A 25,391-nucleotide genomic window follows, 5' to 3' on the forward strand; every position below is an offset into this window, starting at 1 on the left:
CCAAGCCACATTCCTCTTCATGTCATGCATCCTTACCATACAATCATTCCCTTTTAATTCTGAGTACCCTTAATCTACCACTACCAGGTCAGTTATATGTCATCCTTAATGTCAGGCACCATTATAACATAATCTAATTATGTGCCAATTTCACACTGAACACCCATATGGTACCATGACCATTGAGATACATGCCCTTTCATAGCTGATTGCCTTTCTATATGCCCTTTTCATACAGGGCACCCTTACTATACCACTGAATATAACATGATAGATCAAATTTTTATTAACATCCATGACACTGCTTGGTCTGTGGGACATAAAGTTATTTCCTTTTGAGGCCAAACCTTTACAGAAGTATGAAAATTTAAATGTAGGTATGTTATATTAAGGAAGAATATAAAGTCTATAAAGCCCATTTTTAAGTCTTTTTGAATAAAAAAATTTGGCTACTTATCTGGGAAACCCCCTTGGGGTATGTCAGCAACTCTGTTTGGGTCTAAAGTATTTTGCCATAGGGTAAGTGTCTCATGTTCCTAGGATCATTCAACAAAACATTTTAGGGAGGGATGATTTCACAACCCTTTCCTTTGTCCTCCTGTTGTGCCTCCTCATCTAGCCTAGCAACCTCATGTAGGCTTCTTGATTGATTGCAGTTGAAGGATGAATGTGGGTGTATGTTGCCCACTTTGAAATAAGGAGGTTTTCCTTTCCCAAAATGTGGGGATGTAGAGGATTCATGAGAGGCAACCTTGTTATTTTTAAACACTAGGTCAACTTCCTCTTTATAAAGGGAATTTCGATTAAGAGTTTGCATTGAGCCATGATTTTGGTGCTTCGTAGACGGGGCAACAGTATGTGTTCGCAATTTTGGTGAGTTGGCAACCATTTTACAACAGTTTTCCTCCCAAAAAGCTAACAAATGGCAGAAAGACAGTCTTCTATCAGACCAACCACTTATCTTGCAGTTTCCAGCACAGTCATCCACTAAAAATAGCTCGATTCCTAATTCTTGACTATTTGGAAATAAAATAGGTCTATTTTCCAACAACAATTAACTAGGGATTAAGGCATCGTTAATATGCATGTACAAGGTCAATACTTTGTAGTTTAGTGACAATCGACAGCAAAATTCTTTTGTATCAGCTAGTGACCAGCCTTTCCATGCACAATTTTGGCCTTAAATATCTTTTTTATTGGTGTTAGCACTAAGATTTAAGTGTTGTAGTGGCCTGTAGACAGCCACATAACAACACTGTGTAATTATTTTTGGCGATTGTTGTTTGCATGAGAATGCATGGTTAGGTTGACCTAGTTTAGAGTTTTCAGGATTCTATAAAGACAACATGAAGAGGACAGACAGTAGAGAGATCATTGAGAAACACTCTACAACCAGCAGCATTTTCTTACATTCTTCTTTGTTTCGTTGCTACCTCCACTCTGTGCACTGATTGTTATTTAGCTAGTTTTTTACTTTCCATCATGATGCAGATGATTTTTTCGTTAATACAAAATAGGGTGTGATTTTTCCATGTGTTACAAAGTTCAAATATATTGGTTGAATTATTCTAGATTTCGTTACAATGGTGTGGATGGCATAAATGTCTTTACTTTGATAATTATATATTTTTCACTTAAAGTACATGTCCATATCTTCTTTCACTTTTCATTGTCTAGTAGTTTTGTGAAGTGGATTTTCTCTCATATAATTTAACTCTCAAGTCTTCTTGGGTCCTATGTTGCTTTCATGCACATCAAGGAAAACTACTAACCAAAAATTATCTTAAGTATTGACTATAGATGAATAATAGGGATACACCACTATGAATGGAGAAGCACTGAAGGTTTTTGAGAAAATGCTTGAAAGAAATGTGGTTTCATGAAATGCCATAATTGTCGGATGTGCTCAACATGGCTGAGGTATAGGGGTTCTCAAATTGTTTAGGTAGATCATGCAAGTAGGAATATGTCTCGATTTTGTCACCTTTATAACACCATATCTTCCTGAGAGGACAACACCCCAATTTACTAGTGATACCTAGTTGTTGCATCTAACGAGGAGTACACAACATTGATAGCTCCTATTCATTCTGCATAGAAACCCAAGTTCTTATTGTAGGACTAGGCAACAAAAACTTCCATCCCACGAGCTACAAACAACCTCACAGATGATGCGTCCTGATCAAGACTTCCACTTGCAAATCCCTGCAAATTCAAGTAAAATCTCAAATTTGAATCATGAAAATAAGCTCTTTCAGACCAATTTTTCAGTTCATTACTGCATGAAATACTACTAGACACATCAAAGTTGGCTAAGAACACATAAAAGCATCACAATAGTAATCAAATTATATTTTTTCACAATAAAATATATTTTTTATAAGAAAATGTTGCAATCAAGCCAAACATCTTTGTAATACAAAAAATAAAAGTGGTAGCCATAGCTGAATGTCCAAAATGAAAAATTATAGTCCCTCAAACCATATGGTCAATCTTCCCTAATCTAGCCTCTAGTGGCCTTACAAGTGTATTTCCTTACATATATAAAACTAGAAAAGAAAAATATTAGTTTCCATGCATACTACAGGCATATGATTATTTCTTCTCCTTTGGCTCACTTTGAACAGCCCTCCAAGTGCCTCTCTTGCCCGATTGCAGCAACAAGGCTGACCTTATATGTACTTTCAGCCATTACCAGATTTTGAACATGCTGAATACCCACTTGATTTTCTTCTTTCATATTCATTTACATCTTGAAAAATATCCAAACTAAAACTGGCTAAAATTGAATCGACTGTATTATCCATTTAAACAATTGCTAAATATCTAGGAGCAATATAAACACCCAATGGGAAAAATAAAAATCCCCAATTTACAAGTGATACCTAGTTGTTGCATCTAATGAGGAGCACACAACATTGATAGCTCCTATTTGTTTTGCATAAAAACTTGAGTTCTTGTTGTAGGATTGAGCAACAAGAACTTCCATCCCACGAGCTACAAACAACCTCACAAATGATGCATCCTGATCAAGACTGCCACTTGCAAATCCTTGCAAATTCAAGTAAAATATCAATTTTGAATCATGAAAATAAGCTCTTTCAGACCAATTTTTTAGTTCATTACTACATGAAATACTACTAGACACATCTAGGTTGTCTAAGAACACATACAAGCATCACAGTAGTAATCAAATTATATTTTTTCACAATAAAATATATATTTTATAAGAAAATGTTGCAGTCAAGCCAAACATCTTTGTAATACAAAAAAGAAAAGTGGTAGCCATAACCGAATGTCCAAAATGAAAAATTATAGTCCTTCAAACCATATACTCAATCTTCCTTGATCCAGCCTCTAGTGGCCTTACAGGTGTATTGCCTTACATATATAAAAATGGAAAAGAAAAATACTAGTTTCCATGCATACTATAGGCATCTTCTTATTTCTCCTCCTTTGGCTCACTTCCAATAGCCCTCCAAGTGCCTCTCTTTCCTGATTACAACAACAAGGCTGACCTTATATGTACTTTCAGCCATTACCAGATTTTGAACAAGCTGAATACCCCTACGATTCTCCAAAAGACCAAAGATATAGCCACAAATGGACTTGAATCTTCAAGAGGGGGATATGACACAATTTCTGGAGGTAAATCAAAATGGGCCACAATTCTTCCAACCATATGTTGTAGAGACCATAGATGTACATTGAACTCCAAATACTTCCTGTAGTGAATCCCAATGAATGCATCACTTTTTTGACAATCCCAGATTTCCAACATGTGATTGTTGTGTCCATTGCACAAGAGTCCCTAACACAATTTTTCTTTAGAAAATGCTTCTCATACTCTTCCTTCCATTTTTTTTCCACGTAATGCATTTCTCAAAGTAACCCACTAGAAATTTTCCTTTCATTCTGAGGATGTTACACAGGGTAAACCCAATTCTGTGAAGCTCAAAGATTTACCATGTCACTTGCAAGAATAGAACCTGAGTGGGAAGGATAACATCATAACACTCCATCAAAGAATGGTGGAATTCATCATACTACATTGCACCTCTACTATGTCTTTCACATGCACTTCACTTCTATTTTTACCCTACTGATGAACCCAGGTATTGCAACAATAATGTTGCAACTCCTAGGGCTACCATCTTTACTTATCAACTTGGGGTTCGTACAAACTTGGAGGTGACAGTGCTATATGCACAAGTAGAATTGAAGGTCCTGCTTGTTGTCACTGTTTATTTGGCAAGAGACCCCAGGGGTTCCAAGCCAAACTTCTATAGAGTTAGAAGAAGCTTAATTCTTTGATGGAAGGAGAGCAAACCTTATTCTAAGAGAGAGCTACTTCTACTGCAATAATGAAGAAAACAACATGAAATGAAAAACTTACACCATAACCTAACCAATCAATCAAACAACTATTCTAAGAAAAATTACTAGGTTAATCACTAATCTAATGCTAATTATCTAAGTTTCAGAAGTAAGAGCATCAAAACTAGACTAAGGGGTAAACAATGGAAACTAAGTTGAGTGAGTGTCTAAGTAGAAGAACAATCGGCGGTTGAAATCAATCAAAGGAGGATGTAAGGATGCAGTTGCGCATAGGTACTATTGGATCGATTAGTGAATAGAAGATGGACATTGGAGATTATGTCACGGAGGCAAAGTCAAGATATGGATGGGCATAATGAATTGGCAGATGGACGGTGGAGATCGGCCAAGCAAGTTGGCAATCAGGTGAAGCGACAGCCGTCAAATCAGACAAGGCAGATCGACGGTGGGAGTTTAAGGCGATAAAGTGATCGGGTGATGTGATGGTCATCAGATCAGGAGAGAGATCGAAGGTGGAGATGGGAGTGCTTAAAGGAACGTGCAAACATGGGGCAGTGGGTTTAGAGGGCAGTAAGAATTATATCGTGTGCCCTCGAAGCTGTAAGTGGTTTCCTAAAATTTTACACGATTAGCCTCCCCGGGCGACACGTAGAATGGGGAAACTACTCATTTCACATGCCTTCGGGTGGATAACGATTGGACAGAAATCCACGCGATATCATGCGAAGGCTGTCAGATTTGGAAAGGTAGATCTACGGTGGAGATTTGAACGAGCAGGTTGGTGAGTGGGTGTGTGATAGCCCTTGGATATAGCAAGGCAAATTGATTGTTGGGATTTAAAGTGCACAAAGTAAGTGGAGGACTCCATGCGAGGCAGCAGTTGGGGAAAATAGTGAATCAGATGATGATTGTCAAGGTTTTTTGGTGATTGGATGGCGAGGAAGCGATGGAGGGGGAATGTATTGGAGGTGGCTTCAAAGGAAAGTGACAGAGAAAACCAGTGCAGGTAAACAACTAATTGCACTTAAACATCGAACTCCATAGACCATGCAAGAACCAGAGACTATGTTTTTGGGATTGCTGGAGGGTCTCTGGCTCAAGTCATGGTCCCAGATGGAGGAGATGAGGCTGAGACACCTACACACAACCTGCGAGTAATCTTTTCCTCTAATCCAACCTATGAATTAAAAACACAAATGAAAGTAACCTACAATAGATGAAACTACTAAAATAGATGAACAGAAATAGGAAGCTATTCAAATAAATGAACAAAACCAGAAAGTTGCTTAACCAAATAAATCAGAACCAGAAACTTCTTGAGCAAATGAATTAGCAAACCATGAAACTACTTAACAAATAAATAGAACAAAACTCTATGCTAGAATAACAATACACTAAAGAGGAGCTGTCACTGCTTGGGTCAGGCCCTAACCCAAGAGTTTCAGCCCTCGAAGTTTAACTCAGGGCTAGCTTAAACATAACTCATCTTCATTATAGAAACCATGGATTACAGAGAAAATTCACAAGTCTTTGCAGTTCAGAAATAAAACAAAGTTTTACAGATGATGTCTAAATCCTAGTGAGGTCCTAAGCCTCTCTATTTATACATATGAAGTCTCCAACAACTTCTTTCCAAATTAGGGTGGCTTGGCTCCCAACTTAAAATAAACTGTTTTCTATCCTTTTCACTTACTTGGTTGTCTTTTAGTCCTCATGATGTGGCTGTTTGCACTCTGATCTGATGGAGGAATATTCGAATGGAGGGGTAGTAGATGAGGAGGATTAACCTCCTATAATTCCTCTACCTTGTCCCATTCAAGTCTTGACCAAGGTCTTCGCTATAATTCTTTGCTTTTATCCTTTATACCTGCATTTCTCCTTGCTTTTATCCTTTATTCCTGCATTATATGCACATTACCCCACAAAGCCAAATATCCAACTCTAACTCATTTCATAAACAAAATATAATCAAGAGTATGCAATAAGTTGTGAGAATAGATGGTTTGACTAAGCTAAGAGGTGAATTAAGGCCAATTAAGGCCCATATATTTACTTAATAATGAGGCTCATCATCACCCCCCCTACTGAAAGTGTTTCTCATCCTCTAAGAAACTTAGTGGCTCTGGTAGCCTCTCTGACATCCCATGCTTCTATTGTGGTCTCTTCTTCTTGTTCATTGAACCCTGCTTTCCTTTATGCTTCTTCCCACTACCTCTTTTCCTCTTCTTCTTTTCTTTGATCCTCAAACTGTGTGGCAGTGTGTTCCATTTTAGTAGGCATGTATATTATCATTTCTTAGCAGCTTAAATATATCCTCAAAATGTGAAATTTCTTGCCCTTGGGTAGCAATATATCTAAGTGCCAGCTGAGGATCATTTGCAATTAGATTATGGGTGCTGAGTAGGGCCATGGGATTTGATTATTCAGCTCTGATGAAAAGAGGTTCATTTTTCTCTCTGGCCAATATTCTTTCATCTATACAACCCTTAACTTCTCATGGTTTATCCATGATGCCAAAGCCATTAATTGTAGATCTCCTAGCTCTGCATTAGGATCCCAAATATTCATTGTTGTGAGGGTCGTGTCATGCAAGTAAAACTCAACCATTTTGGCCCTATCCTCTAGTGCACTTTGATCACAAAGATTAATAAACTGTCTGCAGTCTTGAAATGGCACGGTCCTCCTTTTTTCTAGTGTTTTAATATGAAATTGCAGCTATTGTTCTTGGAGGTAAAGAGCATAGGATTTAGCTAGCATCCTGTGCTGGATGGCCTCCAAGGAGAGGCTGACCATACATGCTAGCTGGTTTTCCTTTTCCTGCAGTTGTCCTCTCTGTTTCTCTTATCTTCTTCCTTTTTCTGTTCTTTCTCATCTCCATCAGTTTCTTCCTATGTTTAAGCATCATCCTCCTTGTGTTTCAACATGGTCCTCTGTATTAGTTTCTTCTTTATTCATCTCATCCCATCTAGCTTTGTATCATCTTCTTGTTTTGCCTCCTCTTTACTGACATAAGGACTAATATCATAGATGAGGGTTTTGATGTCATCCTCTGCTAGTAAGTCTCTGAAGACTAACCATTTCATAAGGATCCAGAGGTTTTGGAGGGCATCCTCAATGAGGATTCTAATCAAATCATGGTGAGCCAACTATTTGGAATTCCCTTCCTTTACATTGTTGTTGGAGTCTATGAGTGATTGCATCAAGAAATAGGGTATGCTGAGTCTTTGGTTAACTGGTGTTTTTACCCCAAATCTTAATTCTTCAAACATTCTCAAATCGTTGCCATAACAATACTGTATCTATGGACTCTTGCATTTTCTTTTGACTTATTAAAGAATTTCCTGTTTGCCACCTTTTCACTTATAAACCAACTACCTCTTAATCTTTACAACTTTTGATCAAATGATGCCTATGCGTGAGTGAGTAGGATACTTACCTGTGGTCTTGAGGCCATGCTGCAGTTGTCAAAGATTAGAGGTGCTATCGATGGTCATTCTTCTTCCTCCTCTGCTGTTTGTTGATGTTTTATTAGCTTTTGCAAGTGTCTGTGACTGAAGATCTGATGTTGTTGCTGCTACTATGGAGCTCTTGGATTTGATGTTGTTGTTTTTGTGGAGCTCTTGGATTCGATGCTGTTGCTGTTGTGGAGCTCTTGGATTTGATGTTTCTTCTACTGTGGAGCTCCTAGTTTACCACTTCGCAATGTTTGGTGTCTTCCTTAGAATTCTTGATCATGTTGCTGGATGGTGTTGCGAGGATGTTGTAATGAATGGATAGAGGGAGTAGGAGTGTATGTGGATGGAGGGATGATGGTAATGGTTAAGGTGATTCTGTTAGAAAACACAATATTCACCTGAATGGAAGCAATGAAGTGAAAAAACAATAGAACTGATGGAGGGATGCATTGGTAAGGAGTGGAGAAGATGAAATAGATGTGAGGCATGGTTCCCTTTGGATCTTCTCTTTGCTCCTTAGTTTTCTTTCTCACCCACCTGCACATAAAAATTATGGTTTTTTTTTTCTTTTTCTTATATATGTATAGTTACAAAACACCTAGGCCGCGTCAGAGAGGTTTTCACCCTAGATATCTACCCTGGGCGCCTCAAGGAAGGTTTTCACCTAGGGATCTTCTTATCCTTTTCCAGTGACTGGATGAGGGAGGAGATGGAACTTTCTCCACCATCATCACTATCTTATTAATGTTGTAAATGAACTCTTGTCTTGATAAAGGCCTCTTGTAAATTTTCAATTTGTGTCCATTAACTAGCATTGGAATGGCTTCTTCATCAATAGTTCTGATTTACACTGAACCATTGTCATGGCATCTTTCCACCACATAAGGTCCAAGCCATCTTGTCCTTAGCTTACCCTTGAAGTATTTAAACCTGGAATCATATAACAATGCCTAGTCTCCTTCTTGAAATTGGTTCTCCTTGATGTGCTTGTCATGCCAAATCTTCCTCTGAAGCTGAACTATCTCTGTATGTAGGAGGGCTTTCATTCTGAATTCATCTAAGCCATTCAAATGGAACAGTCTTTATTTCTGTGCATGACTAAGATTCGGATCTAGTTGGGCTACCATCCTCAATGTATTATATTCAAATTCAATGGACAGCAAGGCCTTCTTCCCATAGACCATCTCGTAGGGTGTAAATCTAGTGGTAGTCTTCCATGTTGTATTATAGGCCCAAGTGGCCTCAACTAGTCTTTCTGCCCAATCTCTTCTGTTGTTGTTCACTACCTTGGTTAGGATGTTCTCCAATGCTCTGTTGGTCACCTCCACTTGCCCATTATCTTGTGGATGATAAGGAGTGGAGGTCTGATGCTTGAATTTGTGATGCTCGAGCAGTTCTTCAATCATGTTGGAGGTAAGTTGGCTGCCTTGGTCTGTGACTAGCTCTCTAGGATACCCAAATTTGTAGAATATATTCTCCCTTAGGAACTCAACCACCTTTTCTTCTGTTGCCGCCTTAATTTCCTTGGTTTTAGCCCACTTAGTCAAGTAATCAATGCACACATTAATGTGTTGTTTTTGCTTTGAAGGAGGATTGATAGGCCCAATGAAGTCCATGCCCCACTTGTTAAATGGCTCGAAAGTCACTTGAGGTTATAGGGGCATTTCATCTCTTGGAGTAGGCTTTCCCATCCTCTGGCACCGATCACACTGACTAATGTACTTCCTCACATCCTGATGAAGATTATGAAAATAATAGCCTGCTTGCAACACTTTGAATGTTGTCCTTTTTGCTACAAAGTGACCTCCACAAGGACCATCATGACAGGTCATAAAGATGTCAAAGACTTCCTCTTCCCTTACACATCTTCTCAAGATTTGATCTGGGCCAAGTTTGAACAGATTGCCTCCAATCCAAGTGAAGGGGGCACTTTTCCTGATTATCTTGCTCTTTTCTCTACACGACAGGTTTGGTGGGAACTGTGTTGATACCAAATAGTTTGTTATATTAGAAAACCATGGGGAGAGTACTGAGATAGCAAACAAATGCTCGTCTGGTAACTGATCATCCACCATTCCTTCTTCACTTGCAGGTAGATTCATCCTAGATAGAAAGTTAGCAACAACATTCTCCTTACCAGGCTTATCAACAATAGTTAGATCAAACTGCTGCAATAAAAGTAACCATCTTATGATTCTATCATTTACATCTCGTTCGTTAATTAAATATTTAATTGCATTGTGATCAGTATGCACAAATGTTTGATAGCCTGTAATATAATGCCTAAACTTGTTCAATGAATGCAAAATAGCCATGAGTTATTTTTCGGTCGCAGTATAATTTAACTCAGCCTTTCACAAGTTATTACTGGTAAAATAGATGACATAAGGCAATTTCTCCTCTACCTGACCTAGGATGTTCCTATGGCTTTATGTGAGGCATCGGCATGGATATGAAAAGGGAGGGCCTAGTTTGGGCCTCTCAAGATTGTTGCAGTGATTAATTTACCCTTTAGAATGTCTAGGGCCTCTTGACAACTTTCTGACCATATAAATTCAAAATCTTTGGCCAACAATCTGAACAAAGGGAGGCCAATTTGTTGAAGTCCTTTATGAACCTTCTGTAGTATCCAACTAACCCTAAGAAACTCCTAACATCTTTCTACTTTTGTGGAGGTGGGACCCTTTGGATGATGGCTATTTTGTTTGGGTCCACCTGCAGTCCTTGCTGAGATATGGAATGACCTAGCACAATCCCTTCAGTCATTAAGAATTCACATTTTTTTGGATAGAGAGACAGGCTCATTTCAATGCATTTGCGTAATACTTTGCCTAGGTTAGTTAGGGCCTCCTGAAAATCATAGCCGTAAGGTGTAAAATCATCCATATAGATATCTACAACATCATGTACTAACTCAACAAAAATACTCAAGACTACTCTCTGGAAAGTGGCAGGAGCATTGCATAAGCCAAAAGGAAGGATCCTATAGGAAAAAGCACCCCAAGGATAGGTGAATGTGGTTTTATCCTTGTATTTTGGGTAGATTTGGATTTGGTTGTACCCATTGAATCCATCTAGGAAAGAAAAGAACTTATTCCCTACCATGCCATCTAGCACTTAGTCAATGAAGGGTAGGGGAAAATGATCCTTCTTTGCGACTTTGTTCAACTCACTATAGTCGACACAAATCCTCCAATTACCATTCTTCTTGCAAACTAACACTAAAGGAGAGACCCACTCACTGTCAGAGATAGGGTAAATGAACCTTGCATCTAATAGTTTTTGCAGTTCTTCCTTGACGATGTCTTTAAGGGATGGATTCATTCTCATTTATGGTTGCCTGACTTGCTTGCAACCTTCCTTGATGTATATGTGGTGAGTACACATTGAGGGATGTACTCCCTTCATTTCCTTATAGCTCCAAGCAAAGGCTTCTAGGTTCTCTTTCAACAATTTGCATAGCTGTTCCTCTTCTAAAGTAGAAAGAGATGGATTAATCTTCAAGGTTTTCTCTAGGCCAAATTCTATGGTTTTGAATTGGAGTGGGTTGGAATCGGCCAAGCATAAGTCAATTTGATGATTGTTCAGTGTTTCCTTTACTTCTTCTTCTAAGGGTAATAAACTAGGAGTCAGACTTTGGAGCAGGTTTTCAATTAAGTAAACCTCCTCTTGTTGTTCTCCTCCTATGATTGCTTCCATAGCATAAAGTTGGGCAGAATAAAGCTCATCTTCTTCCTCATCCTCTAACCATAAAGGTAAATCATGCTCTAGAGAAGGTTGAGTAGGAGGGTATAGGACTAACTGTCTGGACATATACCCATTCTTGATGGTCATATTCCCCACTCCGCAACTAATGTAAGCATCAGCTATGGCCAACCATGGCCTCCCAAGGATGAGAGCGTAACGAGTAAGCTTAGCCTTAGGCTGGAGAACTAGGAAATCTACAGGGTATTCCCAGGAATCAATGGAGACGATCACATCCTCCACAATTCCCTTAGGGGTGACTGTGGAACGGTTCGCTATTTGCAACACCATTATGGTCTTTCTCAATGACCCTTGGAGGTTGAGTTTGAGCATGTTGTCCTTAGTCATCACATTAATGGCAACCCCAAGGTCAATTAGAGTGTTTGGGACAATAGCACCATTGATGTGCACATCTATTATAGGGCTTCCAAGGTCCAAATATTTTGAACATATTACTTGCCCCAGCATTAAGTCAAATAACTGCTCAATGACATTAATGGTAGGGGCATCCCTTTTTCTTCTTCCTGGATGCTTGAAGCACTTCTCCTTAATCAATTTATTGTAAATAGGCACATCTTTGATTGCCTAGAGAAGGGGGATTTTTACACATAGATTTTTCAATTCTCCCAAAAGTTCAGTTTCTTCTGGGGTAGGCTGGAGTGGTTGGGCTAATCTTTGAGGAAAGGGTGGATTTACTTTCAGGTTGCTTTCCTCTCTTTCTTCCTCAACCTCCCTATGTGGAGAGGGAGGTTGGTTATCAGGGAGAATTCTCCCTGATCTTAGGTTGATCTCCTGGATTTCTACAGCATAAGCTGGGTATGATGTCTCTCCACTGTATGCTTGTTGAGCCTGCCTATTGTTTGGGTTCAGATTTGGTTGGGCAGGCATCTAGGGTTTCTTGGGTGGAGTAGAGTGTAGGAGTTGTGGTTGTGCAGCTGGTGGAGGCAATAGGGCTGGAACATTGTTGAATTGGGGCCTCCATCACTGGGGTGGGGCATTCCACTGACGTTGTGGTTGAACATAAGGTTGAAATGACTGGCTGGCTGGCTGGGATTGATACTGAGATGCATAGGAACAAGGAGGGGGTGTAGACCAGGAAGGATGAGTAGGGGGTCCCCAAGAAGGTATAGATGTGGCTTGGCTGGGGTTGTAGTATGCATGGGATGGCCCTTGCATACCCTACTTGTATGGTCTAGGCCCAGGAGGTATCCTTTGGTTGATGTAGAAAAGCTACATAGTGACCCCTTCAGCTCCTTGATATACAACTTTGAGTCCATAAAAAGAAGGGCACTTGTTTGTGGAGTGGTTTTCTTCACAGACTGAGCAAATATGAATATAGTTTAATGGACATTCATTCCTAGGATGCCTCCTAGTGCATCTAGGAAAAAAAATGGCCAAGGCTCTCTCTTCTTCAACTTGCTACCTATTGATGTTCATGGTGTCCAATTGCAAGGCAAGGGTTTGCATCATGTCACTTTTGAAATCTGCCATCATATTTCCAATTTCACCGTTGATGGATAAGTTAGAGGATGATATACTGGCCATAGGTTGACTACCCCTACCGTTTTTCCTGGCTGTCCTAGAATGGTTTCTAAAGACAGTCTTAATGTCCTCATAGGGTAATTGGTAGACATCTCCTCCTACTATCATATGTAAGGTATCTAGAAGATCTTCCGTTACTCCTCTAAGCAAGACCAGCTTTAGTGACTCAAGGTCAAGTGTGCACCTGGCCCTTTTGTAACTAAGCTGGAATCTTTCTTCATAGTCTTATAGGGATTCATCTTGGCCTATGGTCATCCTGAAAATCTCTTCTTTAGTGTATTTTGACCTACAATAGTCCCTATATTTGTTGTTAAAATCTTGCTGCATCTAAGCCAAAGTTGTGATGCTATCTCCAGGGAAACCCATGAACCAGCGCAATGTTGCATCCTTGAGGGTAGATGGGAATAGTTTTAACTTTTTCTCATCATTTTTATAGTCATAGGTTCAACATATAACAACAAATTCAAATAGGAAAGTGTCAGGGTCCTCTATGGTTAGGCCATGGAAATGAGGTAGAGCAAAGGAGCTTATATTCTCCATCTTAGTGTCCCCATTGGTTTCCCTGATGGGGAAGGCACTCTCAATTCTCTCTCTATCTCTCCTATCATTTTGGTTTCCAACCATTGGTTCAGTAGGAATGGGTTCTTGCTCTTCTTCTTCTTCTATAGGTTCCTCAAATAGGTAAGTTTGATCACCTAAAGGGTCTTCCAATTCACCGTCACTAAAGAAGAGATAAGGTTGCCTATTGGATGCAGTGGGGGTATTTGACAAGAATTTTCCTGAATTGTCCCTAATCCTACGAGGCATGAAAGGAAATGTTTTTGGGTTGGTTTTTGTAAGATTTTGTTAAATCTAGAAAGCACTTGCAGAATGGAAAGGAAAGCATATAATGATAACTGAAATAAAGAAAAAAACTAGATTACTTTCGCAGAAATAAACTAATGGAAGAAAGTTGAAGACTAGAAGTAGAAGAAAAGAAAGTTTGGAGACTAGAAATAGAAGAAAGTAGTAATTAATTCTACTTAGACACTTCCTCAACAACGACACAAAAAAGTGATGAGCCTAGGTATTGCAATAATAATGTTGCAACTCCCAGGGCTACCAGCTTTACTTATCAACCCAGGGTTCATACAAACTTGGAGGTGAGAATGCTATATGCACAAGTAGAAGTGAAGGTCCTGCCTATTGTCATTGTTTATCTAGAAAGAGACCCCAGGGGTTCCAAGCCAAACTTCTATAGAGTCAGAAGAAGCTTAATTATTTGATGGAAGGAGAGAAAACCTTATTCTAAGAGAGAGCTACTTCTACTGTAGTAATGAAGAAAACAACATGAAATGACAAACTTACACCATAACCTAACTAATCAATCAAAAAGCTATGCTAAGCACAATTACTAGGTTAATCACTAATCTAATGCTAATTATCTAAGTTGCAAAAGTAAGAGCATCAAAACTAGACTAAGGGGTAAACAATGGAAACTAAGTTGAGTCTGTGTCTAAGTGGAAGAACGATCGGTGGTTGAAATGAATGAAAGGAGGACGTAAGGATGCAGTAGTGCATAAAGACCATTGGATCGATCAGTGAATAGAAGATGGACGGTGGAGATTATGTCGCGGAGGCAAAGTCAAGAGATGGACAGGCAGAATCAATTGGCAGATGGACGACAGAGATTGGCCAAGCCAGTTGGCGATCGGGTGAAGCGACAGCTGTCGGATCAGACGAGGCATATCGACAGTGGGAGTTTAAGGTGATAAAGTGATCGAGTGATGCGATGGCCATCATTTCACGAGATATTTCGACATTGGAGATGGGAGCTCTTAAAGGAATGTGCAGAAATGGGGGAGCGGGTCAAGAGAGTGGTAAGCAGTATATCACTTGCCCTCAAAGCTGTAAGTGGTTTCCTAAAATTTTACACGATTAGCCTCCTCGGGCGACATGTAGGACAGGGAAACCACTCATTTCACATGCCCTTGGGTGGATAATGATCTAACAGAAATCCACGTGATATCGCGCGAAGGCTGTCGGATATAGAAAGATAGATCTACAGTGGAGATTTGAACAAGCGGGTTGGTGAGCGAGTCTGCGATAGCCGTCGGATCTGAGAAGGCAGATCAACAGTTGGGATTTAAAGTGCACAAAGTAAGTGGAGGACTCCACACGAGGTAGTAGTTGGGGAAAATAGTGAACCAGATGGTGATTGTGAAGGTTTGTTGGTGATCGGTTGGCGAGGAAGCGATGGAGGGGGAACATGTTGGAGGCAATTTCAAAGGAAAGTGACAGAGAAAACCAGTGCAATTAAACAACTAACTACACTTAAACAACAAACTCCATAGACCATGTGAGAACCAGAGACTACGTTTTTGGGGTTGTTGGAGGGTATCTGCTTCAAGTCGTGGTCTCATAGGGAGGAGATGAGGCTGAGACACCTGCGCACAACTTGCTAGTAATCTTTTCCTCTAATACAACCCGTGAATTAAAAACACAAATGAAAGTAACCTATAGCAGATGCAACTACTGAAACAGATGAATAGAAACAGGTAGTTATTCAAATAAATGAACAGAACAAAAAAGATTCTTAACCAAATAAATCAGAACCAGAAACTTCTTGAGAAAATGAATCAAAAAACCATGAAACTACTTAACAAATAAACAAAACAGAACTCTATACTAGAATAACAATACAGTAAAGAGAAGCTGTGGCTACTTGGGTCAGGACCTAACCCAAGAGCTTCAGCCCTCGAAGTTTAACTTAGAGCTGGCTTAAACAGAACTCATCTTCATTATAGAAACCATGGATTACAGAGAAAATTCACAAGTTTTTGCAGTTCAGAAATAAGACAGAGTTTTACAAATGAAGTCTAAATCCTAGTGAAGTCCTAAGCCTCTCTATTTGTACATATGAAGTCTCCAACAACTTCTTTCCAAATTAGGGTGGTTTGGTTCCCAACTCAAAATAAATTGTTTTCCGTCCTTTTCAATTTCTTGGATGTCTTTTAGTCCTCATGATGTGGCTTTTTGCACTCCAAGCTAATGGAGGAATATTCGAATGGAGGAGTAGTAGATGAGGAGGATTAACCTCCTATAATTCCTCTACCTTGTCCCATTCGAGTCTTGACCAAGGTCTTTGCTATAGTTATTTTCTTTTATCCTTTATACCTGCATTTCTCCTTGCTTTTATCCTTTATTCCTGCATTATATGCACATTAGGCCACAAAGCCAAATATCCAACTCTAACTCATTTCATAAACAAAAATATAATCAAAAGTATGCAATAAGTTGTGAGAATAGTTGGTTTGACTAAGCTAGGAGGTGAATTAAGGCAAATTAAGGCCCATATATTTACTCAATAATGAGGCTCATCACCTACCATGCTCAAAAAATTCACAAGAAACACTCTTGCAATGGTGGTGAGCCATTGCCACAATCCTAGCAATTTGAACAAACAACAAACCACCATTCTATGTCCATTGCTCATGCCAAAGGTCAAAGTCTAAAGCAGAGACAAATAAGTCAAACAAAATCCCAATTCCCTATCGAACAAGCCCACACACCCATTGCTTGCACTTGGAGAGGGGGTCAAAGCCCAAATCAAGGGAGCATAATGCAGTCCTCATCCCAATTCCTAGCCAAATAAACCCACAAGTGGCACTTGACTCCTCCATTGTAGCCTTCATAAACACCTATGCAAAAGTTGTGAGGAAGAACCACAAGGGGTGATATTGGTGTATTAACTTGCTATCATGTCAAACTTTTACATGATTTTATGTGTGTTTAAATGAGGGCTCGCCCTAAGATTCAAATGCATTCATGGGGATAGATGGATAGTAGGGCCCCATTTGAATCACACACCCATCTGCAACCTAGTTCCCTTGTTAGTCTACTTGTCCACAACCTTGTTTTTCTTTCATGGGACATCAAAAAATTCAAATATTTTCAAAGTATTTAACCTCTACTAGAATTCTTTGTGCTAGCCTATATAGACTGAAATTCTTCAAAATCCTTTTGATACATTGATGTTTGAATTATTGAGGGGTCCCCACCATTGTAGCTATATGGACCCCTTTATATTTTAAGATTAGGAGACCTTTGTATAATTCCAAGGCTTCCACCTCATTATTAGTTGATATCCTTTAAGGTTGAAGATACCCTCCTCACACCTACCTCCCTAACAATAATAAAATTATAACATGTAACAATAGACCTCATCTATGGAGAACAACATGAACAAGTTTTATTTTTCAGCACGTAAGACAACATACCACCCCTTTGTTGTTTCACTACAGTTGGTTTTTTCCTTTTCTTATCTCTATTGGGTGGTTGAAGTTGCTTGGCTAATGCTGGTCGTGGGTTTGAGCTTATCCTCTGCTAAGATTTTGACTCACCCTCCCACATCCATGGACAGGCACATCCCAATCCTTATCTAGAAGAGGCCAGAGCTAAAGTGATGAAGAAGTGGGGTCTACCCCCATTGTCCATGGCAAGAGATTTGCAAGTTGTGGGACTGTAGGTTACCCTAGAGAAAGAAGGGTTCCCCCAAGCTCAAACAATGGAGAAGATATTGATGAAGACATTGAGAAGTCAGTCTTTGGGAAAGGAAATCCTCCTTATTTCAAAGTGGGCAATAGACACCCACATTCATCCTTCAACTACAATCACTCAAGAAGCCTACATGAGGTTGCTAGGCTAGATGAGGAGGCATGACAAGAGGACAAAGGAAAGGGTCTGGAAGGCATCCCTCCCTCAAATGTTTTGTTGAATGATCCTAGGAACACGAGACACTTACCTAATGGCAAAACACTTTGGACATGATGTGGCACATTAGATATTTTATGGCCTCCCGTCTTGATGCAAGAAGTTTAGAGACCTTCTTAAAGATCTATTGTCATATCTGGAGCTGACATTCACAACTCTTTCCAAGGGGATCTCCAAGCAAACCTGCAACCTGCGTACTCTCTCAAGTGAAAGTGCTCCTTGCTTAGTTGCATGACAAGGGCAAGGTTGGAGAATAGGTGGACCAACAGTAATCCAGCCCATATGAACCCCTTATTTCCACTGGCTAGTGTCATAGTATGTTATGACAACCTAGATTACTATCAAATGCATGTCAATAATAGTACAATTTATAGTGTTTCCTATGTTACTGATCCCAACCATGGAAAATTTTAGGGGCTAATGTTCGCCCAGTGGGCTAATTTTCCATGATTTTTCCACAAAAAAGATTCGCCAATTTCCAATTTTATAAAAGACGATTCGCCCAAATTTTAGAATATAAAATTATTTTACCTTAAAAATCGCCAACATTATATAGAGACTATATATAAAATAATTATAAATTTGAATAATTTTACAAATATATCAATAAACATTTATAATTTGCATATTAGGGATTAGTGAGATTCGCCAATGTTTTAAACTTCAAGAAAATTTTCCATCCTTAAAATTTTCCTTGATCCCAACATCAACCTACAATTTAGTATGGTACATAGTCTTGATAGACTCTTGCATCTTGGTAATCATACAAAGTCTTGGTAGACTCTTGCATCCTAGAATCAACAGGTTGATGATATTCTGATTATTCTCATATTGATAATCAAATTCTGAGGGAACTTGCAATGCAATCATAAAGATTTGAAAATGAAGAACCAATAAAAACTAAAAAAATATTTTCAAATAACAAAATAAGACTTGTCAATATAGAAAAATGTAAACAAATGAAAGAACAAAGTAATATGCAATGAGTGATTCACAATATAAAGGTTGTAAACATAACCCCCATATCATCAATAACCTGATAAGAAACATCAAAGAAAGCAGTAAGATTATTTTCCTGAATGACATCAACAATCTTCTCCCACTGCTCAGGAGTTAGATCAATTCCAGTTGGATTGTGAGCACAACCATGAAGCAACACAAAACAACCACTTGGTGCAGGCTGAAGGAAGTTGAGCAACTATCAGTCTCCTCTACTAACAAAAAATTAACAGTGCATTTACCAATCATCTCTCTGTGAAAAGATCCAGGAACAAAAATGTTTCTTACCTTGATGTTTGCAATCATCCCTTCAAATCTAGTCCTACAGTTTTAGGATCATAGTATCGGTATTCTGACCATGGAACCCCAACATCATTGAAAATTTTCTTGTGATTCCTTGGTCAAAATCAAACTAGAATCAAATAGCTTCAAATAGATCAAATATTAGTTTGCATCAAAATGATTAAAAATGTTCAATTGTAAGATGGGCATGAAAACTCTAAATACATAACTTAGAGTTCAGTATCACAACTCTAAATACATTACTTAGAGCTCAGAATAAAAAATATAATAATTGCCCCAAGTTGGAGAAGAAATCAAGACTTGTACTCCAGGGAAATATCTTTGAATAAAGGTAGCAACGAGGCGAAGAGAACTAGTTCCTGAAAGGCCTTGGACAATAGCCACCTAGATAAGTGTCAACAGGGTATTATGTAAATTTAATTCCACATACACAAGCACAAAATATCATCATCCTAACACACACATCACAGAAGCACTGTAATGCCAGTCTGAAAAAGGGGATCTATGATACAACCTTCGCTACCATCTCTTAGGTGATCTACAAAGATACAAATATCCTTTTCCTAGCATAGTCTACATAAGGGAAAATATTGTGCAACCTAAAAGTTAAAAAGAACTTGCCCTATTCTGCCACCCATCTCACCTTGCCACCCCCACCCTACTCTGTCCAGAAGTAATTCAGAGACAACATACAGTCCTTGCTTGGTTGCATTATTGTTAGCTCCCACCAACAATTCCATAGTAGCCTTATTAAAAGTAGCCAAACCTTCAATAGGGAGGTACTATAAAAAAATCATAACAACATAATGTCAAATATGTAAAAAAATAAAACGATTCCCATGGAAAGGGTGCAAGAGTTTCTTCACTAAAACCACATGAATACCTCTTCATTGTCTCTCTTCAACATCATATTCTTTGCCTGCAAAATAGAGGCAATGATAAGAAGGATTTCAATTGATAATATAAATCTAAAAGAGCCCTAAAAATGTTATAAACTAATATAAATACCCTCAATAATAATATTTTATTTCACTTATCCATTTATTATAAGGTCATTTAATTAAATAATTTTCCTTTTAAATTATTAATTAAATTATAATTTTTAATTATTAACTTTGATTTTCTTTATTACCTTTTATTTTTTAATACTTTTAAATAAAATTATTTATATTTTTTAGGCATTTCAAGGTCATTTATGTGACTAATTTTCCTTTTAAATTATTAACTAACTTATAAAAATTTTAATAATTTATTTATTTTTACGAATTAAACTATTATAATAATTTTGACCCCTGTCCTTGAGTCAAACTAGCCGTTAGGGAAGATAGTTGTTGGAGGCTCTGCTCAGACTATTTAGCATGATGAGCTAGATCTGTTTCTTCAACTTGTCCTGACGATGAACCACACTAGTTGGTTCGAAACGCATCGACAAATGAGATTCCATGTGATTTTCGCCAAAGAATCTTTCTCTAATAAGATAAAGACCTCAAAACATTTATACTATTTAATGCAGACTAGTCAAAAGGGACATGCATGAACCAGGTGTTTTCTGCAATCAAATCAGCCTCACCATGGGGAAAAGGTGGTGGATTTATAGAGACACCAACAATTGAGAAAACTACACCTGGTCGAGAATCGGAATTTGATCTACTGTAAATAGAATGATGACTTATGAATAGATTCTTGTTTGATTGTATTGTCTTATGTGGAACTTTTTTGAAATAAAGATATCCACTCTAAAGGACATGGTTATTAGAGTGTATGTGACTAGAATTTTACTTGAATTTTATTTTCATTGTCAATGAAATAGATATGATGTCTTTATAATTTCCAATTCCTTCAATGCATCTTCTAAGTCTCTTGCTATTTGCTTGTCACTACAATAAAATAAAATCAAGGAAGACATCTCCACCATATCGTGTATTATTGCACAATGACAATTATAACAAATGGGAGTATGATGTGCAAGTTTTGATGGAGGTTATGCCAGGAAAGACCCTTGATACTATTGTTAATATCCTACAAAAATCCCATTACAATGGCCTCACATTCGTAATTATTTGTGCTTAGGTTGATGCTGAAGAACACTGTACACAACTTCAAGGAAATAACTTAGTTCCATTGAGCCTGCCAATGATGGTTGCTGAAGATTTCAATCATATTGACTTGTTAAGAGAATTGCATACTATGATTAGGGTAGTGTTGTAGGTATGCACATCAATGTTAGTCATATAAGTACAATATGTAAAATTAACTACAGAAATCTTAGAATGCAGTCCCTTGAAAATGCAATGCTAATATCTCTATAATTCTGAATTCACATCTATAGCTCTCTATAAATGAAATCAACCAAAGCAAAGAGATCATGCTACTTGTGGTAGTTCAAGAACTTGTATTATGAAGGAAATGATAGAGAGTATTTTTTGTCTTCTTTCAGTTTGCATGGCTAAATGTTTGTAGTGCATATCCTTGTCTGCAATTCATGGAAACTTACCTTTAGTTGTATTTTCTAAATTGCAAGATAAATATTTTCCCTTGCAGATCATTTTGGTGACTTGGTAATGATTTTAGTTTAAAAGGACCAAAAATTTCGAGAGTTGCTGAATAGAATCCCGTGAAACTAGGCGAATAATAAAATATCCCACAATGCCTTTTGAAGGGATTGGTTTTGTTTTAACATTCTATTCGAGAATGAGAGAATATCCAATCACTGTACACAGGCTTGATTGGTTATTAAACATGAATAAAGATAAATATTCATATCATATAGAACTGTTTATGAACCAGACAAACTTAGGAAGTAAATTGCTCCAGCCCCACATACCTTAGAGAGTGAGCGGTATGCTCATTTGATTGTTGTATCCTCATAATTCTCCATTGTATATCTCGAAATGCAGGAACATCAAATGCTTGTGAAATCATATCTTTCAATGATGGGTCCTCTGAGAAATTGATTAGAGCTTCAACAACATTGTCTTTGAGCTCTTCTGATTCATTCTGCAACAATGACAGAAGTATGGGGATGATTCCAACCTCTGTTAATGCTAGTATGTCAGCACAATCATAACTCAATTGTGCAACAACACGAGATGCCTTTTCTATAACATCATCATTCTCATCCTCCAACAGTCTCAGAAGTATAGGGATTGCACCTGAAGCTCTAACAATAGAGACAGAACATTTGTAGCTAGAGAGATCCCTTACAACATCCACTGCTACAGCTTTTGCTTCAACATTTGAACCTTGTAGTATCCTCACTAAGTGCTCCGCAATGCATATAACATTATCTTCTGTGACTGCCAAAATACAAAAGACATCTTCAATAATTTTGTTCCCCTGGGGATTGGTTCCTTAAAGAAATTCCACGAAGAGGGGAATGGCACCAACCTGAGCAAGGGGCCTAAGATAATCAACATGGCCTGATATTATTCCAAGACCATTCCCGGCAACAATATTTATAGTGAAATTATTTTCTTTTAGTAGCTCAATCAAAACAGGGATAGCACCTGCATTCACAAGCATCCTTCTAACCCTTTTGGTGACTCCTAGTTGTCCAATTTCCTGTGCTTCCCTAACGCTAGATGTAATCCTGCCTAATTTAGCTAATTGGATTAACATGGGGATTCCACCCAAACTAGTTATTTCTCATCAAATGTCCTTCAAGTGTGTTAATGAAGTCAATATTTCTGCAGTGATTTTATTTACATCATTAGGGGATGAAGCTATAAGATTCATTATTAATTGTGCTCCACTCCTAGCCAAAATTACTTGATTACTCTATGTACATATGACAAGCTCCCTCAAAGCCTTGACCACTACCCTCTGCATTCTCCCTTCAGATTCTAGAAAGAGTCTTACAAGGATGGGAATAGTTCTAGAATCTACAATAGTAGAGCTCAAATGATCCCCTCTGCATGCAAGCCTTCCCAAGAAAAAATCAGTTGTCTCTTGAATGGATGGAGACCCACCACTGGCGGGAAGACATATAAGGGCAATCAAATGTGGCACTGTTTGTTCTAAATGTCCCTGGGAGAAAAGTTTGCTATTCTCCGAAGAGTAATTGTGGCTCCAATGTGCATTAATTCCCTATCAAAATTAAGCAATTTTACAAAGATCTTAACTCCATGTTCCCAATCCCACTGCTCAATGCAATATTTATCATGTGAAATAGCAGATAAAGCCATGGGGTTAATTGGGCTTCATGTTTCAGACAGTTTTCTATTCCATCTTGATAAATGTGATACTCCAAAGAAAAGTTGGGACAAGTTGGCCTCTCTATTTGGAAAAATAAACGAGTTCAAGGCCTTACAATTGGAAGCAGAATTGTCTTCATTGATCCCTGATGAGCATGCCTCTATTGAAGACTATCTTGTCAAATTTCGGTCATTGGTTGCACAGCTGAAAGGATGCGGAGACACCAAATCAGATAATGAGTGAATTTTCCTGATTCTATCCAAGCTGAAGGGTCTGTATCAGGTATTTTCTTCTACATTTTATTCTACAATGGATGCACTTGGTGATAATTTTAAAATTCCTTCTTTTGAGCTATTTTGTGAACTCTTAACAAGAGAAAAATATAAGCTTCAGCAGTTAGATGCTCTTTCTAGCTCTACGTCTCAAGCTCTTGTAGCACATATCTCCAAAGGAAAATCCAAAGCTAGTCCTCAAAAGAAGAAGGATTCTACTCAAAGTAGTGAGCCTCCCTCCAAACCTCAACAAAAGTCAAAGCCCTCTCCATCCTCTTCCAAGTTCAAAAGGTCTTCCTCCAAGCCATGGAAGAAGAGGTCAAATGAAACCTGCAACTTTTGTGGAGGAGAAGGGCATCCAGAATCCAAGTGTTATAAGAAACTTGAAGCATTGAATGAAGCGATGAAACAACATAATATTTCAATATCCAAACCCTCTTCATCTGGTAGAGGGCATGCTTTATTTTCTTGAACTTTACATGCATTCTTAAACAGCTGTGTATTTGAATCAGGTGCATCTCATCATATGACTCATTCTAGTAATTTGCTTCCATCTCCATCTGATTGTACTGTTTTCCAGATTGCAACGGGAAAATATTCACATCTTGATGTTCGTGGATCATACACTGTGCAATTAGATGATGGTTTCATCGAGAATGTTTTTTTTTGTGCCTAACATCTCTACAAATTTACTTTCTATTTATCATATCTACCATTCCGGGGATGGGAAAATAGTTGAGTTTTCTCCCAATGATGTAGTCATTTGAGAACTACAAGATCCAGAATTTGTTGTTGCATATGGATAGGTAGATCACAACTCTCGCTTATACAGATTTGCAGGTTTTGAGCCTTCTTCTGGTAACTCTTTTATTGCACATGTTGATTCATTAAGTAAGCTTTGGCATGAAATATTTGGACACCTTAACTACAGATATTTGCAGCAAATGAATTCTCAAAATATTGTTCTTGGGCTTCCTAAGGTGTCATGCACAGATGGAGTTTGTCCAAGATGTGTTCTTGGCAAACAATATCAAGATCCCTTTCCAAAAGGGAAAGAATTACAGGCTACTGTTCCTCTCAAGTTGGTGCATAGTGATCTTATGATCTTTCCAAATCATTAATTTCAGGAGCTAAGTATGCACTTACCTCCATTGATGATTTTCCATACAAATATTGGGTATATTTTATTAAGTTTAAAAGTGAAGAAATCCTCTCCTTATATCAAGAATCTACGCACAGATAATGGTGGGGAGTATGTCAGTCAGGCATTCAAAGATTTTTGTAGAGAACATGGCATCTTGCATCAACACTTTGTTCCCTACACCCCTCAGTAGAATGGCATTGCTGAAAGGAAGAACATGACATTAAAAGAAATGGCCAATTGCATGATTTAGTCCAAGAACCTGCCATCCTCCTTCTGGGCTGAAGTAGTGAACTGTGCCAATTATATTCAGAATTAGATGCCTCATAAAGCAGTGTTACATATGACTCTAAAGGAAGCTTGGAGTCATGTCAAACCTGATGTCTCTACTTTCAGAGTCTTTGGCGGTGAAAGGCCTTCATTCCAAATTAGAAACGTAACGCTATGGAGAAAAGGCGCCAACCACTATTTTTTGTTGGCTACTATGAAGAAAGAATATAGATTGTTTGATCATGTTACAAAGGATGTTTTGTTTCACAGAGCTATTTGTTTTGATGAGAACTTCAAACACTCATCAGAACCCACTCTCTCCATAGATTACCATGATGGTGTAGGTCATGCTGATAGTTTTATTCTTGATGATCAAGAGGA

At 38.3% G+C, this 25,391-nt stretch overlaps 2 pseudogenes; both read right to left on the reverse strand.

The window, feature by feature from the left end:
* Positions 1 to 2,028: 2,028 nt before the first annotated feature.
* LOC149248223 (aspartate aminotransferase, chloroplastic-like) lies at positions 2,029 to 21,364 on the reverse strand (annotated as a pseudogene).
* A 562-nt stretch (positions 21,365 to 21,926) lies between these two features.
* Positions 21,927 to 23,317, reverse strand: LOC149248224 (uncharacterized; annotated as a pseudogene).
* Positions 23,318 to 25,391: the final 2,074 nt, after the last annotated feature.

Source organism: Pinus tabuliformis, chromosome 7 (genome assembly GCF_031772625.1).
Source record: "Pinus tabuliformis cultivar Carrire ecotype Pingquan chromosome 7, CPIR1, whole genome shotgun sequence".
Taxonomy (NCBI): domain Eukaryota; kingdom Viridiplantae; phylum Streptophyta; class Pinopsida; order Pinales; family Pinaceae; genus Pinus; species Pinus tabuliformis.